The sequence below is a fragment of the Marmota marmota genome, unplaced genomic scaffold (genome assembly GCF_001458135.2).
Source record: "Marmota marmota marmota unplaced genomic scaffold, marMar, whole genome shotgun sequence".
NCBI classification, from domain to species: domain Eukaryota; kingdom Metazoa; phylum Chordata; class Mammalia; order Rodentia; family Sciuridae; genus Marmota; species Marmota marmota.
In genome coordinates this window covers 28477780-28494343 of record NW_025999990.1, presented here as the reverse complement: position 1 = coordinate 28494343, position 16564 = coordinate 28477780, and the positions used below count along the sequence as shown (strand labels likewise).

Sequence of the window (16564 nt, the reverse complement as noted above, 5' to 3'; positions counted from 1 at the left end):
CACTCAGCCTGTGAATTGGGGGGTATGACTCATGATGCTTCTCAGTTACCAATAGTCCCTGCAGAGAAGAAAAGTGAAGGCAAGTTCCCTGTTGGCAAACACACTTGTTTCTAATCCAATTAAATGCTGTTTAATGACCAGCTGATTGGGGCTTGGGCCATAGCACTGAAGAGAAGGAGAAGGTGTGATTTCTGCCCCTCTGGATCTGCCATTCTGCAGGGGAGTCGAGGCTCTCAGGCATGAACAAGCAGAGGATGACTGAACCTGGTGGCATTTAGTAGTCCAGACTGCATGGGTTCCTGGGGAGAGAAACTAAACTCGCAGTAACATAAGTGAAGAAAATCAATTTATTGTCTATGTAACTGAGAACAGGAGTCATTGGCCTAATTCTATTCTGATTAGGTGAGCTACTTCCCTTTACTATGGTGCCTGCTACTGCAACTTTGGGTTTGTACTATACAAGCTTAGGGACATGGGAGGAATGAGAAAGCCTCTTTCTTCTAATGTTGATATATAAAGTTTCAGCAAAAGGCCTAGATTAGAGTGACTGGGATCATGTGCTCCTTTCTGGCCAACTGGAGGGTTTAGCTACTATTATGGGAAGTCCCAGGTATGTGACCTCTCTAAAAGTTTGGTCCTACCCGGCTACAGCTACATAGAATGAAAAAAGGAATACTCTCTACAATAAACTGGGTGTGGGTGAAGGCTCTTGCTAGAGGAAGGGGTAAAGAAGTCTGGGACATTCTGAGACAGCTGGTGCTCCTTCTGTGGGTCAGGGCTGTCCTGTGAAGCCCAGAACTTATGGGTATGAGGCTCAGCCAAGGGGATCACACTGCGTGTGTGTGCTGAATTGGGCACAGAATTGAGAAGGCTCCCTGGCAAAAGCAGAAGTTGCAAGGAAGATGTCTTTGGAGGGGAAACTACATTCTTCCTCTCAGCAGGGAGATCAGAGGAAAAACAGGGAAGTAGGCCAAGCTGCTCTCCTGCGGGCCCCCTCCATCAGTGAGTGGTGGTTATTGAATAGGGGCCCCTGATGAAGCCACTTAGCGGCACTCATGCTAAGGGTTGGTGACCTCCAACCCCAGAACTGGGGCGCTCTGGCAAAGGCAGCCGTAACCACCCAGAGTGTAATTTGTCAGGGACGCAAAGGTTAACATTTTTCTTCACAAAAACCATCTTTAATGACCATCAGCAATCAGGACCTCCGATTTCTGTCTCATTTGAAAGCTTTTAATGCTTTCAGAGGGATAGATGGGGTGACCTAATAGGTCTTTTCCATCTCTGATTTTCTATGATTAATGAAGTTCAATTGTGCAGAATGAAATGGTGAGTTTCTCAGTGTCAGTTCAGCCGTATTCCTTTTCCCTCCCTCTTTCTTTTCCCCATTTTTTTTTTCAGACAGATGATAATCATGCACATTTTCTTTAATGCTTCAGAGAAAAAAGGGACTTTTTCTTCTGAGCCAGGCTTTGAAAATGTCAATGTGGGTGTATTTATCTGTGGTGTAAATTGTTGCCAAATACCACCAGCCACTCTTCACTTCCCCACCCCCAGGATAGACAGGGTGACTGCATGAAAGGCAACACAGGCATCGTAAAAGTGAAAGCACTTTATGTTGGGAGAGTGTGTAAGACTTTTCCCAGGTATCTTCATAAGACACATTAATTTAATAAAATACTGAATTTCTTCCGGGATTGATAAGGACTTTATAACCTGTTTTGTCTGAAGGGAAATTGAGGCCCAGCACAATAAAGCACAATAATGCACAGCACAATAAGGCCCAGCACAATAATGCACAATTGAGGCCCAGCACAATAATGGGACTTGATCAAGGTTGTCTAGCCTTTAAGGGGCTACAGCCAGGGTCAGTTGGATCCCATTCTGCTGTACCTGTGAATTACAGTTCTAAATACTGTAATAAATGTACTAAATAGTACTGTAATAAACGTACTAGTACTGCATTTCTTGAGGAAAATTCACTGGGGCATAATGTATATATATATGTGTGTGTATTCATACATATATACATAGACTCTCTATATAGACAATAATATGGTGGTTAAAAATTAAATTTAAAATGATATAATTCAACAATTCCATTTCTTATAGATACCCAAAAGAATTAAAAGCAGACTCAAAAAGATATTGAGGGGTCTCAACCTGGTATTTGCTTAGTCAGAAATCCTCTGAGTTATGAAGCAGCCAGGCCTGCAGGGAACTGTTTTGGGAATAGGAGGTTTTTAACCTTCATATACTGTTTGCATTTGGAAGAGAAAGGTTGTCCATAAGTTTGTGTATTTAGTCTCCTTTCTGGCTAAAGGACACAGTTGGGCTCCTATGAATTCCTGAATGTGCTGTTTGACATGGACAGGAAGGGAGAAGCCTCAGAATCCCTGGTGGGAAGAGTGGAGGCTTCCCCAGTTTGACAGTGGGAGTCCCAGAACAGTCCTGAAAAGATTCTATGTGATGATGATGATGATGTTTTTTTTTGTTTGTTTGTTTTTTAGAAACTCTAACCCAAAGCCCCAAATGACTGAAATTAGTCTAATTCTTTCTAAGATTCTAGGAATTCACATGAATAAAACAATTGCCAATGTTCTCCTCAGTCAAAGCACGCTGACCCGGACCATGGCAGATTCCAAGAACACTGAGCACAGGCTGTGATGATCAGGCTCTTCAATACTCAGCCGCTGCTGACACACCTATTAAGGGGGCCACATGGGTTGATGCTTGTTTTAGTCAGCTTTTCCACTGCTGGGACCAAAAGACCCGGCAAGAACAATTTTAGAGAAGGCAAAGTTTATTTGGGGGTTCATGATTTTAGAGGTCTCAATCCAGAGATGGCCATTTTGGGGACAGGAGGTGAGGCAGAACATCATGGCAGAAGAATGTGGCAGAGGAAAGCAGCAGGGAACAGCTGGCACCAGGAAGGAGGGAGAGAGGGAGAGAGAGAGAGAGAGAGAGAGAGAGAGAGAGAGAGAGAGAGAGAGAGAANTTTTACCTCTCTCCTTTTAAGGGGGCAAGAACTTTTGTGGATCCATCTCCTGGGAGGAGTCAGCTGGGCTATTCTCCTTTCTGCAGCCCCAGGAAATTGCCCTTCTCCTTTCTGCCTCTGTACATTTTACCACTGTAGTTACCTCCTGTAAGTAGAATCATGCAGTATTCCATGGTTAGGGGAATATTCTGTGGTTAATTTCACAACGTAAGTCTCCAAGGTTTATCCATGTTGTAGCATGTGCCACAAAAATGCTCTAAGGCTGAAAAACCTAGGTATATGCCATGGTTTGTTTTTCTGTTCATCTGTCAATGGACACTTGGGTGTTTTTCTTCTTTAGGAGCTTGAGAATAATCCTGCTAAGAACTTGTGGGTACAAATATCTTTTTGAGTCTACTTTTAATTCTTTTGGGTATCTATAAGAAATGGAATTGTTGAATTATATCATTTTAAATTTAATTTTTAACCACCATATTATTGTCTATATAGAGAGTCTATGTATATATGTATGAATACACACACATATATATATACATTATGCATAAACATATATTTATAAATGTTTATGTATTGTATGTATATATTTGTGTACAAACATATAATACATAAACATATTTATACATACATAATAGACTATATATAGTCTTCTATGTTATATTCCCAGCAATGGTGCACAAGATTTCAATTTCTTCATATCCTTGTGAACATTTTTTTTTTTTTTGCTGGTAGTTATCCTAACAATGTGAAGCTGTGTCTCATTGTGGTTTTGAGTTTCATTTCTTTAATGGTTAGGAATGCTGATTATCTTTTCATGTACTCATTGGGATGACTAGGATTTTGACCATATTCTCCAGCTGAATGCTTCTCAAAGGTGGTTGTATATTAAAATCTCCCTTGAAACTGTTGAGAAAATTAGTGGGTTTTGGAACCTACCAATAAAATTTAGAGTTGTAGAGATTGAGGCCCAAGCATCAGCATTTTTTAAAAGTAGGTGGTGGAGCTCTGGGTCTCATATCATAGGACCTGGGTGGAGTCATGGCACATTTCCTGGTATTGTCCTACTTTCAGCACACACTTTCTTAACCTTCTGTGAAAATATGACACACACACACACAGTCTTTGTCCCAGGGTGTTGATGCAGAACTTCTAAATTTCTTTGAATTTCTTAAGGGATGGGGTTGTCAAGATCTTTCTTGTAATCCAGATGAACCCCATTTCAATAATAGTTAAGTTTACACTAATGAGGAGGCTCTTGAAGAATCTCAAGAAAAATTTGGGCTGGGGTAATTGCCAGAGGAAACAACCATGTGATTTGAGGATTGGAAATTTTCATCCCATCTCTGGACCTCTGGAGAGGGAGAAGAGCGGGAGATTGAGTTCAGTTACCATTGGCCAATGATTTAGTCAATCATACCTATGTAAAAAAACCTCTATAAAAACCTTAAGTGATAGGTCTCCAAGTGGGTGACCATACTGAGGTGCTGAGAGGTTGGCATGTCTGGAGAAGGTATTGTAGCTCATATTCTGTCTTCATACCTTGCTCTATGCATCTCTTCCATTTAGCTGGTCAGTAATAGAAGGTAAGGTGCCTATTTTAGTTCTGTGAGCTGTTCTAATAAATCATCAAATGTGAGGAGAAAATTGGAACCCTTGTTATAGATTTGGGGAATATAAAATGGAGCAACCACTATAGAAAAAATTATATAAATTCCTCAAAAATTTAAATATAGAATTATATAATCCAGCAAATATAGTCAGTAGATAAACTGATACTACAATTGGTTCTATAGATAATTATATGTAGGTGGAAACCTAGGATGTGTAACGTGTATCTGAAGTGGAGTTGGTCTTATGGAATTGAACCCTTTACCTGCAGGGTATGTACTAACTCCAGGGAGTTAATGCCAGAATTGTATTGATTGCAAGACACTTAGTTTGTATCCGAAAAATTGGAGAATTGTTTAGTGGAGAATAAAACACACCTATTTCACCAGAAGTGGTGTGAGTAAAACAGTTCATAACTTCCTTATAATAAGATAGGAATAATAATATCTACTTGGAAGACTGATTTTGATGTTGCACTGAGATAATGGGACATATGATAAATAGCATTTAGTAGGTAAATGTCATGGGAGGAAAGGGAGGGGACAACTGTGTTATTCTGTTTTGATGATAACAAGGGGAGATGTACTCACCCTGGAAGAGAGGGCAAGACAGGATGAGACTGATAATGGCCAGGAACAGTGGTTCACAGCTCTGGCTACACATGAAAGTAAATTGGAGATTTTAGATTCTTCTGAGGAGTTGCTTGTCAAACTGCTTTCCACAGAAGACACATGGTTTAGGGCTCTGGAATTGGTTGGCCACCACCTCTCAGGCCTTTTTTTAGGAGAAAAATCTCACTGTAGAACCGTAGGAAGCCGAGAAGCTGCTTCAACCTCCAAGGACCTCACCTTCAAACATAGCCTGAAAATAATATGAAGGAAAAACAGTGCTGAATGCTCTCTAAATCTCTTCACTTCAGTGTGTATTAGCAACAAGGCTGGGTAAGTAATTGATTTAAACATATGATTTCTTATTTGATAAAATATTCTTTTAATTTCCAATTCCTACCCTGCAATGCCAGCTCACATGATTGGGATAATACCACTATTATGTTCTTTCATCTTGTAGTATAACAAAGAACCAGATGGCATGATTTCAATAAAAAATATTGAGTTCAGGTTCTTTTGTCTGCTGTCTGCATTCAGGAAGGATTTTCTTTGATATAATAAGGCCATTATTAGACTTTAATTAAGTGACAGGTGATTATGAGAGCCACGATTTTTTAGCATTTTATACCTAAGTTTTACAAAGCTTAAAAAATGTGCTATAGGACTTTTTTTTTTTTCAAACATTATGTTTATACTCAACCAATGGAGAATCTCAGATATATTTCTCTCTCCTCTATCTGTGTCTCTATCTCTATCTGGAATGCCAATCACTTTACTCAATCAGGAGTGTACTCTGAATTATCTTCTTATGTAGCCCTATTTATTTCCTTTCTGTGTTCAGTTCCTTTTAATTAAAAAAAAATGTCTGTGCACATGGATTTGGATCAGAAAGATCCTGGGGATGAAAGCTATGCCCAGGAACAACTCTTGGCAAATCTGGAAAATGGTCCCTGTTGGCCTTCATCAAACACAACCTAACTCAACCTCCTACTCACTCCCTCAGTCCTCGTTACCCACTCCCTTCCAACTCCCAAAGCCCTAACCAGGTTATAGTATTTTGGTTATCCATGGTGTAAATACCATATAAGGGTTGATTTCAGGCTGCCATGAAGTCTTCACAAAGCAAGGAAGGGGAGGTAATTTCAATTCCTGCAATCTGATCTGGTGTGAGCTGGCTCCAGCACACCACTGGCCCTAATGATTGCTGTCTGTTTGTCCTGCCATCTGTGTCAAAACCCACTGTCCGAATAGGATTTTTCATTAGTCATTTATACTTTTCTGTGAATTTCTGCCTTTTAGGTCCCCATTTCAGAGGATGTGTTTTCCACTCTAGAAGAAAGAACTGGACATTTTATGTCAATGAACAGGTAAACATTTCATGGAAGATGAGAAGAATGACTTCTGCAAGCTCATATCCACATTGGGGGAGAAAAGAACATGTGAGAAGACATCATGGAGGGCAGGGCTGTGTCCCTAGCCTCTTCACTGTGTGATCTCAGGTAAGGTGTGCCTCTTCCTTGGCCTCAGATTTCTCAGGAAGGAGTGAGCCAGCTGGCCTCTAAGGGTGCTCCCGTTTTCTGATATGTCACCTCTCCATGTGGAATCATCAGAGTCCAACTATGCTCAATCACAAAATCACAAAAACCATGAGCTTTGGCAAAGCAGATTAACAGGTCATTTCATCATGTTTGTTTAATCAATTGAATGCTTCTCATATGAGGAGACAGAATAAGTAGGTAAGGGAATTAATGCGCTTATTTCTTAATGAAAGAACCCTCACAAACTTTGTAATACTTTCAGCCTGTCACCGGCATTTGTTAGTGTGCAAAGAATTTATCTATTCCTTGTAATCAAGTGGTATTTATCATACAGTCGTTACCTTATTAAGCTATAATAAATGTCTAGTTAAGTGCATATAGGCTGTTTCCATTGCAATTTAATTACCAGCCTAGTTAATTAGGCAATACACTCCAACACCATTTTTATTCAAAGGGTTCCTTGGCTTTATTAGCAGGTTCAAAAGAAGGACCAGTAGACCCAATACCGTTGGTTAGGAGAATTAGAGAAAACCATGAAGCAGCTTCCATGTATACAGTGCCTACTATGTGCCAGTATTTTGTAGAAACCACCTCTAAATTCTCACAATGACTCATTTAGGACATCAAATATGGAAAATAACTGCCTAGAGTGCCTATGGACAGAGGACCTGTGATGCAGTCAAATGCACTATCACTGAGCTATACCCCCATGGCCTGTGATATTTGCATTTTTCCAAACTGCAGGGACAAAAGGTGGATGCTCCATACCTAGTAGATATCCTGCCTGAGGATTGTAGTCAGAGCGCTCTCAGTGCTTCTTAGGAGTCCATTCCAGTGCCACATTTCTCTTGAGGACTAGTTTTAGGAATTGCTGAGAAATCTCAGTCGATGCACGGGTATTTCTCATGCAACAGGTGAATAAACAAATTTTATTTACTTGTTTTGAAATTAGCTTAAGATTCTGAAACATGGGCAAATGCTTCCTTTTAGGAAACTCTGGATTTTCAGTTGTTGTCAATCGCTGTGCTTCAGAGAGAATGAAAGACTCCAGGGAGCAGATACTGATGGGGAATGGGAAAGAGGATGGTAGGAGATTGGGTGGGGACAGGAAAGAGAAGGAGATGGAGAAACAAATTACTAGACTTAGCACTTGTAAGGTTCCTTAGGACTTGTAATTAATTGTCCTTGTGGAGCCCAACAGCCTCGTTCTGATCAGAAAAATCACATGAGCCTAGGAAAATTTGTGGCAGGAGAGTTTTAGATTAGTTGAAGGTGTGGGGTTTGGAAAATCATTATGATGTATTTGAATCCTCACTTAATTGCTAAAAGCTGAAGGACTATTTTCTGATACATTGTGACTTGTTCTGAAATGAGGTTAGAAATGACTTTTTTTTTTTGTCAGCAGTGTGGGGTTAATGAATCAAAGTAAGGTGTCGACATCTTATGCCCTAGTTTTATGTCACTATAATAAGATATCTGATATAATTAACTTATAAAGAGAAATGTTTTGTTTAGTTTGCTGTTTTGGAGATTCTAGTCCAAGATGGACTGGTCCTGGGCTTGTGGCAAGGCAACCTCATATTAAGAATATGTGACAGAGCCAAATTGTTCACCTTTTGGCCAGGAAAAAAAGAGAGAACAAGTCGGGATTCTACAATCCCTTTTGGGGGCATGGCCCCAATGACCTAAGGAATTCTCATAAAGTCCTACTTATCAAAGATTCCACTCTCTTCTGAAAGCACCCTGTGTGGACAAGCCTTTAATGCATGGGCTCCGGGGGATATTAAGATCCAAATTATGGCATCCTACCTTCCAGCTCCAAAGTAGGTACTCAGTACTCCTAGGAGGGATATCAGCTTCATGTTCCCTGGATTGTCATTATAAGGCACATACTTGGTGGTATGTGGATGGAAGACTAAGCAAAGGGTGTCCAAAATTTTAAAACATTTAGAAAAGGACCCTAGATATAGATTAAATATTCTTAGATTTGTTAATTGAGCCATAGAACTCATTTTAATCACTTCACACTATGATCCACTGGATAACATTTCTAAAATAAATATTTTATTTTCTTGCTTACTCATTGGAGACTTATTTCTGAACCATATTTATTAAGTTAATTACTAATTCAGTTTTTGGAGAGATGCTGTATGTCTATTTATGCATTAAAGAAAGAACCTGTATAATTTACCAGTCATCCTGTCATAAGCACCTTACACAATATCTGATAGATAATAGACACTACAGTGTCTATATATAATAGACAATATACATAATAGACACTATGGACATAGTAGAACATTTGTTGAGTGAACTCATTTTTCCCCTGGAGTAACATTTATGTGAAGGTCATGGATTGACCACTAAAGAGAGAAAGGATGCATATAGTTAGTATCTAAATTGATGCTAAACCGACCAAGATGAAGCATGTGATTAGTGATTAGTGATGCCAATGTCAGTTATCTACCAGATAAACTTTTGGCCCTGGAAATGCATCAGTGAACTAATCAGACAAAAAATTATTGCTTTCATAGCATTTACATTCTAAGAGCAGAGAGATGACAATACACAATAAATATGTGGAGAGGGAGTAAGGGAAGTGTGATGATTAATTTTAGGTATCAACTTCAAAAAGGGGATACCAAAGACAGCTGTAAAGCACTGTTCCTGGATATGTCTGTTAGGGTGTCTATAGAAGGGATTGGCTTTTGAATCAGTGGAATGAATAAGAAAGTTCTACTCAACAGGGGCAAGCACCATCCAGTCAGGTGAGGACCTGGATAGAATAAAAAAGCAGAGAAAAGGTAAATTTGCTCTTCTTCTGGATCTAGGATAGCCTTCTTTCCCTGTCTTTGAACATCAGAACTCCAGGTTCTCTAGTCTTTGGACTCTAGGACTTGCTCCAGTAGCCCTTTAGTTGCTCTGTCGCTCAACCTTGAACTTTGAGTTATTCCTTTGGTTTCCTTGATGTTCAGGGCTTCAGAATGGGACTAAGGTATGCTAACAAGTTACTTAGTACTCTGGCTTATAGATTACATATCATGGAACATCTCAGCCTCTCTAATCCTATGACTCAATCTTCACAAAGATACCTTCTTTATCTGTCTATCTATCTATCTATCTATCTATCTATCTATTGTCTCCATCTCTATAACTATCATCTATCCACCATCCATCCATCATCCATCCATCCATCCTATTGCTTCTGTTATCTGCAGAACCCTGATGAATACAGAAAGGGACAGATACAGGGAAAGGTGATAATGTGTGGGAGCAGATGGATATTAAGGAAAGACCTCCCTCATAAGAGTACTTGTGAACAAATATGTGAAGGAAGTGAGGGAATGATTCAAGAAGATATCTGAAAACAATAACAAAAAAATTCTGATAGAAGAACAAGTATAAAGATCCCAAAACATATCTGTCACAATGAAGAAACAGTGAAGAAGTTAAGAAAAAAATGGCTTGGGATGAATAAGTAGAAAAGTAATAAAATGGGGTGCACAGAAGTATCAGAAGTCAATATCATACAGGGCCTCATGGGTCATTATAAGGACATTGGATTTTATCTTGAGTGAGGCAGGAAACTAATGAATTTTGAGTAAGTGAATGATTTTACAGGATCACTGGGACTTCAGAAATGAGGACAGATTGGAGGGTGAAAAGAATTAGTTAGACAAGTCTGGAGATTGTAACTGTGGTGAGATGATGATAGTAATGACTAAGATGGTGTTGGATGAAGTGGAGATGGTGGAAGTAGTCATAGCCTGAATATAGTTTGAAGGTAAAATCAGCAGTAGTCTCTGATTATGTAGTATAAGAATGAAAGAGAAGAGATAAGGATGATTCCAAGATTTCTGATTTAAACAATATGAAGAATAAAATTTTCATTTACTGACATGGAAAAAATTGTGGAAGAAGCACATTTTGGAGGCTTTGGGGAGTTATTAGGAGTTCAGTTATGTCTTTTTAATTTTAAAACATCTTTTTAGAATCAAAATGAAGATGTCAAGGAGACAATTGTGTGCACAGAATTGGAATTCAGTAAAGAGCTCTAGAATGCAGATGTAAATTAGGAATTGAGCCAGTAGAATAGGTGAGATAACCAAGATAATGATTATAAACAGACAAGGAAGGTAACTCAAGGTGTGAACTCTGGGGCATAGGAGAATTGAGGAGAAACTAGAAAAAGAAACTGAGAAAGTTAATCAAGTGAGGCAGTAAGAAATCTACAAGAAAGCCATTAGAAAAAAGTACTCCAAAGAAGAGGGAGTGTGTCTGGTTCTACTGGTGGATCAACGTCTTTAAGATAAGAATTGAGAATTGACCATATTTTTGTTGAGTTTAATAAAGTAGACATCACCAGTATCCTTAAGAGCATTTTTCTAAGGATGAATAAATTCAGAGTAAAATTTTAACTAGTGTATTCTCAAAATATGGGAAAGAAAAAAAAGCATAGAAATGGAAGAAACACTTTTAAGAAGTTTTATTGCAAAGGAGAGCAGAGAAATAATGTAAATGTATAGGTGGATGTGGAGTGAAGAACTTTTTTTTTTTCCATGATGGGAAAAGTAATACCATGTCTGTGTCCTAATGAGAATGATCCAACAGAAATAAAAAGGGATGATTCAGAAGAGAGGGGGGAAATTAATGGAGAAGAATTATGGAGTAGAAGAAATTAATGGGTCCAGTGGACAGGCACATATAGAAATAAAATATATCACAGCAAGTTCATGAAGAACAGAAGGATGGTAAACAAAAAAAATGTAACTTTGGTCTTATCCATTTCATGAAGTAGTAGAATGTTTTACTAATGTAGGCTCTGATTAGTAAAAGACAAATAATAAATCTGTAGCAACAATAACACACACCTACACACATACACACACACACAAACAAAGAGACATAACTAAAACATCAGTGAAGGAAATAGAATTCTAAAACAATAAAAGAGGAAAAGAGAAAGATCAGATGGCACAAATAGAGATAAAAAGCACAAAAGTGGAATTAAATCCAGATATAATGATTATTTTATTATTAATGAAATAATCCTAGTAATAGTTCAAGATTGTCATATTGGATAGCTAAAAAACATAGCAATAAGCTGTGTGTAATAAGTGCACTAAATACAAAGTCACAGATAGGTTGAAAGTAGAAGAATGGAAGAATATGTAGCATAAAATATCAAGTAAAATCCAAACCAACCAAGCAAACAAAATCTACACAAACAAAACTAAAAGTACTGTGGTTATTTTAATAGCAAACAAGTTAGAAACAGTCTTAAAGAAGATTTTATACACAAATAGACCTTCAAATGAAAAGTGTAATACCACTGATACAGAGAAACACTTCATATTTATAAAGAGGTCAATTCATCAGGGAGACATACAACTCAAATGTGTATATCTCCAACAAAAATCAAGAAAATACATGAAATGAAAATGAGCAGAACTGAATTGAGAAAAAGAAAAATGCATAGTCAGGAAAAGTTACAGAATAAATAAATAAAAAACAGTGATATAATTTGGGCAATATTGTAAAATATTTGGTCTAATGTACATTTTACAGAACCCTAGAGCAGACAATAGATTAGGCATTCTTTTGAGCAGACAATAGATTAGGCATTCTTATCACACATGAATTGAATGCAAGAATGACAAAGTTCTAAGAAACAAGTTTTAATAAATTTCAAAGAATTGAAATCAGGTAGCATGTGTTCTCTGAAGGCCACACATTAAATTATAAGTAATATATAGATATATTATAATATAAAGATATCTAGATATACAAATATTTGGAAATTAAATAACAGATTTAAAAAATTCATAGGCCCAAGAATAAATTTCAAAAATTAAAAAATATTTTGACTTAATGAAAATTCAATACATCAAAATAAGTGAGATATAGCTTAAATATCTTAAGGGATATTTGTAAATCTAAATGTCTAATATTAATAATTAATTAATGTATCTAATAATACATTAATCTAAATGTATTAAAGACAAAGAAACTAGAAAACTAGAAAAAGAAGAGAAAATTACAAAGTCAATAGAATAAAGAAAATTAAAATAAAATTGAATATTGACAAAGTACAAAGTGAACAAATGATACAGAAAATGAACAAAATGTTCATGAAAAGATTTGTAAACTTTATAATACTATAGCAAGACTTTTCAAGAAAGAAAATATGAATCACCAATATTAGGAATAAGGGGAATTAATACAGGTTTCACAAATATTTAAAAAAATTAAAGAGATATTTTGAATTGTATCATGCCAACAATGTTTACAACTTGGGTAAATTCATTGAAAAATATAACATCTTTTTATTTGCAGTACTAAGGATCAAACCCAGAATCCTTGTGCTTGCGAGGTCTGGTCTACCACCAGACTATATCCCTAGCCTGAAAACCATAGTTTTAAAAGCTGCTAAAACAGGAACTTAAAAGTCTGAACAATCTTATTTTATTTTGTAAAAAATAAAGTTTTTATTTGCAAATTTAAAATATTGTTTTAATAAATAATATAAAATGATATTTTAAATAATAAAAATATTTTAAATTTATAAGTAGAAACTTTCCACATCAAGTGAATGAAAAGATAAACCACAGACTAGGAGAAAATATTTGCAAAAGGCATATTTGATTGGGGATTATGATCCAAAATAGACAAAGAATTCTTAATACTCAACAGTAAAGAAAAAACCAGCTTGATTAAAAGGTATGTCACTAGATGAATTGGAGGAGGTACACAGAAGTGTACTGAGAACCTCAACTCTGCCTTGGCAGGCTCTTGTGTTAGGAAAAGCATTTCAGGAAATATCAAAAGAGAAACAAAAAAATCAGTAAGTTACATATATCCTATATATAATTGCACAAAATAAACATTTCCATTCCAAAAGGGAGAAGTAGGGCACAGGAAGAATGAATGGGACCAAAGTAAGGCAAAATCCACCTGGATAAATAAATCCTCTAGCTGCATGTCCAGTATCTGCGACACATGGCATCATAATGTTCTCTCCAAAGAACTTGTGTAGCTCTGCCCCTATGACCTTGCTAATTGCACCTCACATGGCCTCTATGTTAGCTTGTTTCTGCAGTTTTCCTCAGCAGATGTCCCACAGCTTGTCTTGGGTATGGTCTCACCAATTCTCGAGATGCCCTCAAGCCATTGTTCTTATTGTCTCTGGATAATGTGCTTAGCATCTCTTTGGCAGCTGTGATCTCTTTAGCAACCACTACTTCCTTGATGCCAGTTTACTGACATGTTTCTAACCAAATTGTAAGGTTTTTAAATCTTTCTGCTCTGCTTTCTGCTCCTGATTGTCATAGCAAACTTGGCTGAAAGCCACAAGTAATATTCATGCCACTGCCCAAATGCTGTCCTGCCTTGAAATTTGCCTTGTCAGACTAATTAGTCCATCACCTTAAATTCAGCCTCACAGAAAGTCTCAGGACGTGGACAGAATATAGACAACTTCTTTTCCAGAATGTAACATGGATGACCACTACTAGTCCAACTTCCAGTAGAGTTCACTCTCTCCTCTGAAACTTCATGAGCCAAGTATTTCCTTTGCAGTCCTATTGGCATTTTGATCTTCTGAGTTCTCACCAGAATCACTCATTAAACTCTGTTTATATATTCCAAGGTTTTTTCAGCCTTCATTTCCAAACTTTTTAAACTCATTGCAAAATCTTTTAAAGCACATCGTCAAGTTAGTCACAGTAATGACCCCACATTTATGAAACAATTTTCATATTAGTCACCTTTGTGTCAATGAACAATGTACTCAACAAAAACAACTTAGAGAAGAAAAAGTTTATTTTGGCTCACAGTTCCAAAGGTTTAGTCCATGGTCATAGTTATGGAGTGCATGGACTCCATACCTCTGAGCCCAAGGTGAGACAGAACATCATGGCAGAAGGGTATAGGGTTGTGGCAAAAACAGTTGCTCAGTTCATGACAGCTGGGAATCTATCTATCTATCTATCTATCTATCTATCTATCTATGAGGGAGAGAGAGAGAGAGAGAGAGAGAGAGAGAGAGAGAGAGAGAGAAGAAAGAGGTATATGTCAGGGACAAAATATAAATACCCCAAACATGGCCCAAGTGACAATGATCTACTTCCTCTAGTCATACCCTATTGCCCTATAGTTAGCACCCAGTTAATTCATTCAAGTGGATTAATCCATCAAGTAGATTTTAGCTTTCACAATCTAATCAATTCCATTCTTTGCATTCTTGCATTGTCTCACATGTGGACTTTTTAGGAGGACATCTCATATTCAAACCATAATATCCAGTCTGGAAAAATTCCAGGGAAGAACTTGGAACTGTCTGCTTTGGGTGCATGCCACACAGGAGCTGTGAGACCTTGAATAGGCTAAATGACAGTATAATTCTAATAATTGAATCTCCCTCATATGGTTATTGGGATGATCCATGAAGAGCATTTAAACACAACAACAAACATGGGCTGATGTGACCAGGTTGATAAAGAGCTATGATTAGCTGAGCCTAGTTAAAGATGCTCTGTGTATGGGAGGGGGTGCTAAGACCTTTGCCAAAGGGTGCTGGGCTTAGCCAAAAGATAGCTAACTGTGCTAACTCAGGGTTTCCCTCCTCTTTGGCTGCATATGCTCCCTTTTTGTTCTTAAAGAATGTTCAGTGCTCCGACCACTTTTTCCTTTAATAGTTGTACTTTTAGCCCTTTTTTTTAAAAAGAATTTAATGATGTGTCTTCTTAGGCCTGGCACAATGCTGTCCTGAGCCTTATTTCTTTGAATGCATGATTTGGTGGATTCCAACTCCATACTTGTTCCTTTGAAGAATTAGCCAAATTCCTGGGTTGCACATTAGTAAGGCTTCCCTGGCCCTTATGTCTCTCCACCTAATCTTATAGCAGCTCCTAGGGCTTGACTGCTTAGTGTTCTGTTAAGCAGACACCTCTTTGAAGACACAGAAAGGGGTAGGAGAGCATATATTCTGTCAAGACACCCTGGGGAGACAAATATTTACTCAAGAAACCGGACAAATTCAAGCCTGTATATGTACCTCTACAGACATGTGTCTCAGAGAGATAAAGGAAAGGAATATTTACAGATTTTTTTTTCCTGTTCTTCCTCATCATCTCATCTCACAAGGAGCCTGTGGTGAGACTACATTCATGCTCATGTGTTGTTGGAGAAATGAAGGCTCAGAGGCAATCAGTAGCCCAAGGTTGCACATGCTTTTTCTGAGAAAGAGGAGAGGAAGAGTAGAACAAAGATGAGGAAGTATGGTAGTGACAGTGTGGTGATTTTGGACTTAATAGATTTTTCAATTATTTATGTATTGTTCTATGTGTGCTAACTATGTACTCAGCTCTGTGAAAGATTATATGGAGTATTCAAAACTTTTTCTTGTTTAGGGAACTGAAAATCAACTGTGAAGACAGTCCAGAATACAAAAAGAGATGAGGGTAAGTTTCATATAATTGATAAAGCATGAATAGTGCATTAGGACACTAGGCAGAGGTCTCATGGGCTGGGTGACACCTAGGTAGGGTCTGGGGAGAGGAGGATGACTCTTATCCTATGGTGTCTCATCTGGTATCTGGACTCTGGATCACACAAAATATATAGACAGACATCTACTGTGTCAAACCATTTGGAGTTTGCAGAGGGAATCCTCTCCTGCTTTTGGATACAGACCCCTGCTTTAAAAATAAACTAGGTGCAAATCCTGTTTGGGACAATGAACTCCAAAATAAAGAGAGGAGATGGTAGAGATGCTCAATTTTTCATTGATTTTCAAACTTCTGTGGTCTTTTTTTTTG

General features: G+C 37.6%; 1 long non-coding RNA gene across 2 annotated transcripts in view; it reads left to right on the top strand.

The window, feature by feature from the left end:
• The first annotated feature begins 3842 nt into the window (after window positions 1-3842).
• LOC125617735 overlaps window positions 3843-16564 on the top strand; it is a 32849-nt gene continuing 20127 nt past the window's right edge. For both annotated transcript variants that reach the window (XR_007348834.1, XR_007348833.1), the window contains exons 1-3: window positions 3843-5541; window positions 6508-6707; window positions 16157-16207. This is a non-coding gene — a long non-coding RNA (uncharacterized LOC125617735). The remainder of the gene's footprint in view (window positions 5542-6507; window positions 6708-16156; window positions 16208-16564) is intronic.